At 45.3% G+C, this 4356-nt stretch overlaps 1 pseudogene; it reads right to left on the minus strand.

The window, feature by feature from the left end:
• Positions 1-1526: 1526 nt before the first annotated feature.
• Positions 1527-1644, minus strand: LOC124621182 (annotated as a pseudogene).
• Between the last annotated feature and the right edge of the window lie 2712 nt (positions 1645-4356).

Genomic DNA, 4356 nt, shown 5'->3' on the forward strand with positions numbered 1-4356 from the left:
TAAGAGAATATAGCATTCTCAGTTGTTAAAGGACTTCTAAAGCCGAACTGTACATTTGATGTCAAATCGTGTGACATAAAATGACCAATTACCCTTACATACACAGCCTTTTCAATAACTTTAGCAAACACTGATGGCATAGAAATAGGTCTAAAATTATCTACATTATCCCTTTTGTGGTGTCACTGCCAGACACCACACTTGCTAGGTGGTAGCCTTTAAATCGGCCGCGGTCCGTTAGTATACGTCGGACCCGCGTGTCGCCACTATCAGTGACTGCAGACCGAGCGCCGCCACACGGCAGGTCTAGAGAGACTTCCTAGCACTCGCCCCAGTTGTACAGCCGACTTTGCTAGCGATGGTTCACTGACAAAATACGCTCTCAATTGCCGAGACGATAGTTAGCATAGCCTTCAGCTACGTCATTTGCTACGACCTAGCAAGGCGCCATTACCAGTTACTATTGATGCTGTAAAACATGTACCGTCAAGAGCGATGTTCACCAATTATGGATTAAAGTTAAGTATTCCAGCAGCTACGTACGTTTTTTGCTAGTCTCATTTCCTTGACCTGTTCCAGACCTCACGCCAGCCTGCGTGAGCTAAAACGCGTGTCTTTCGGCTTCCTCTCATAGTGGGTTGGCTCTCTTGCCAATCCACAACACCTTTCTCCCTTATTATAAAGCGGCTTTACTACTGAGCTTGACTTACGGAACTGAGGACAGACAGAGTATGAGTTACAATTCCTTTTATCATGTGTGTCAGATTGTGAATAATCATATTGAACTCTGAACTATTTTCAGCTGGTGAATGTTTCATGTGTTGTGATTACAAAATGGACCTAGTTTCCAAATGGACTTCGTTTCCAAATGGACTTAGTTTCAAAATGGACTTAGTTTCTGGGAGTCTTTGTTGACTGTTTAGTTTGGGAATTTTGCTACCATTCTCGTAACGCTCTCACTGTAACTTTACTGGGTTTGATAAGGGTGTTTTCTGTCTTGTAATTGAATATCGTAGGACCACTTATCATGTATTTGAGATATCCTTCCTTAGATAAACATTATTCATCATAATTCTCTGTCTTCTTCATCAATTAGAGACGTTAGAAGAGAACCCCTTTTATTAATTTATTCTTTTATCTTTTCTTTTATTTTTCCGTGTATTTTATAAATTCGCAATTCTAGCCAATGCATTGACTGCAGAATCACAGCTACAGGTTATTATTTGCAGCGAATTAGCTGCGAGGCGTGGAAGCAGACGTGTGCCGCTTGACCCCTACATCGAGCGTGCATATCCCGAGTACCCGAAGTACGAGAACTAAACTAAACTTCGCCCTGAAAGGTCCAACGGTAACGACCGGCCGCCGTGTCGTTCACTCAGTCCAGGGGCGTCACTGGATGTGGATACGGAGGGGCATGTGGTCAGCACACCGCTCTACCGGCGGTAGTAAGTTTTCCTGACCGGAGCCGCTACTTCTCAGTCAAGTAGCTCCACAGTTTGCCTCACAAGGGCTGAGTGCACCCCGATTGCCAACAGCGCTCGGCAGACCGGATGGTCACCCATCCAAGTGCTATCCGAGCCTGACAGTGCTTAACTTTGGTGATCCGATGGGAACCCGTGTTACCATTGTGGAAAGGCCGTTGGCTAAAGTACGAGAAACTGCAGAAAAGACACAGCTGGTTTGCTCGTATGGGCTGCTGTAACCGTTAGGTACCGTCGCACTGATCGCACATGGCACTCGTCTGTATGAACTGTCTACGTGATGTCGAGCTACTCTTGTGGCCGGGAAGATCCCCAGGTCTGTCGTCGATAGAACAGGTGTGGGGCCATCTTGGAGAACCCCTTCCCAGTGCCAGTCTCCGTAGCAAGGGCCAGTTACAAACTTGCGGGACAGCTCGCCTCAGGGGAGGATACAGTGGCTTTATGATACCCTTCCCAAACGAATCACTGCAAGCTTACAGGTCAGAGGGGATGCAATGACACGTGGATTCATTCTTCCAAGTACGTTACAAATTTCACTCGATGTTGTAATCACTGAAATGAAATCCTATTATGTTTCAATCCACGAAGTTTCATTTCTTTTTTAGTTTTTCTTCTTTCCCTTCTTGTTGGTTCACGTTTTTGTCAGGCAGTGTACAGGGGATAGGCAAAATAATGTGAACACCTGTAATTACTTGAGAATGGTTTCTTAATAAGGGGTTGGACCCCCATTTGCCGGAATATAGCTGCGATTCTTCTTGGAACACTTGCATATAATGATTGTGTAGTCTCCAGGTAATGATATGCTACTCTTCGACCAGAACCTCTTCTAACTCCTGTAGTGACGAGGGAGGTGGAAATCTTTCCGGAGTCTGCGCTCCAATACCACCCACAAGGGTTCGATAATGTTCAAGACTGGGTAATGTGCTGGCCAGGGAAGACGCTGCAGTTCATTGTATGCTCCTCTCACGACGATTGTACCGTCCTGTCTGTGTGGATGGGTGCGTTATCATCCTGAAATATGGCATCATTGTTGGGGAACAGCATTTGAATAATGGGGTGCACCTGATCACCTAAAATGTTCACAAAACCGTTGGCTGTAACAGGGCCTTTGAGAGTAATGATGGGACCAGCAGAATACGATGATATGGCTGCCCACACCATCGCACTTCCATCTCCATGCTCGTTGGAATCAAGCAATCAGGACTGTAGGCATCTTTTGGCGTTCTCCAGGCGTAAAACCCGCGCGATGTTGGAGATAACGAACTCGTCAGACCATATTATGTGTTTCCACTGATTAGCCATCCAGGATTTATACTCCTGACACCATGTTTTACGTTTCTTTGCGTTGGTTGTCGTCAGTAATGGTTTCGGTATAGCAGCTGATCCATGAATATTCGCTTTATGGAGTTCTCGGCGGAAAGTGTCGCTAGATACCTGGTATCGAAGATGGCTATTGAGTTCTGGCGTCACTTTAGCTGCTGTAGTTTTGTGTTGGTTTGCCACAATGCGTGTTAGTGTACGACAATCTCCGTCATTTAGTTTCGACTTGCGCTCATTATTACGTTTACACGATGATGTGTTTCCATGTTTTGTCCAGGCTCTCATGACTGTTGAAACAGTTGCTCTTGAAACATTCGATAAGTTGCATGTGTTGGTTTCTGATGATCCAGCTAATCGGGCCTCCAGAATCTGCCCTCTTTGGAACTCTGTTAGGTCTTTCATTGCACGTCGACCTCGGCCTCTGAGTGCAAATACGGAGTGTGCACTAATCGTAAACAACCTGCTCTGATGCCTAGTCCGTACTGAACACACACAGTCCAGCGTGACGCGTGCCTTATCGGCGTTGTTGACTGTCAAACACAACCATCCCATTACTACCGCTATTCACATTATTTTGCCTATCCCCTGTAGCTTCGCGACTGTATCGAGTACGTGAATCAACCTCTGGCTTATAAGCGTCTCTTCATCTTCAGATTTCTCTGCCTCGTGATGACTGGGTGTTGTGTGATGTCCTTTGGTTAGTTAGGTTTAAGTAGTTCTAAGTTCTAGGGGATTGATGACCATAGATGTTAAGTCCCATAGTGCTCAGAGCCATCTTCAGATAAGTGTATTTATATTCTCAGATGTGTCAAATAATTTGAGGCTGTTCGCCGACTGGGTGGGTTGCCGCTGTTTTTCGTTAACCGCTGGGCGGAATCTCCCACTTTGGTGTACAATTCAGGCAGGTACACCTGCTGTGCGGTCTCGGTGTTCAAAACAGATTCAACTGATTTCACATGAGTATTCCTTCTACACCAACGAAACTAAAAGGTCACCTTGTCGCCAGTTCTAATGTCATTGTTGGTAGTCGCCGCCTTGGTGTAGGCAGCTCGCAGGTTTTTTATTATTACGCAAAGTAAGTCTTGTCGAGGTAGGAAAGCATAGTAATAATAGTCTTTTAACGTTCTTCGTTTTAACTGGTTCAATTCAGTCACAACTCTGCGATTTTTGTAAAGAATACGGGACTCTACAGCCGAAAGCCTTCCCCTCACTGGACGTGAAAACGCAGGTGGGCGAGGAGCTGGTGACGTCACAGCGTGGAATTTCACGAAATGAAGAATCTGGCGTGTTAGATTTTTGGTTCGTGGAGAGGAACGTGGCCAGTGAGATGTGATGTCACAAGAAGGACATAGGAGACGCCATACTGTATCGCGCTAAATATTGTATTTGTTGTGTCTTATTTCTCATAGAGTAGGTGGTATGAATGTTAGCTGTTTCAGAGCATCAACAAATTAGGTCTCGCGAAAACGCGTCCCTTTAGTTACGAATTGTTATAATAAAATGATAGGAAACTACACATCGGTAGGTAAAGGTTTGCTGTAGCTGATGTTTTTAG

Source organism: Schistocerca americana, chromosome 6 (genome assembly GCF_021461395.2).
Source record: "Schistocerca americana isolate TAMUIC-IGC-003095 chromosome 6, iqSchAmer2.1, whole genome shotgun sequence".
Lineage (NCBI taxonomy): Eukaryota > Metazoa > Arthropoda > Insecta > Orthoptera > Acrididae > Schistocerca > Schistocerca americana.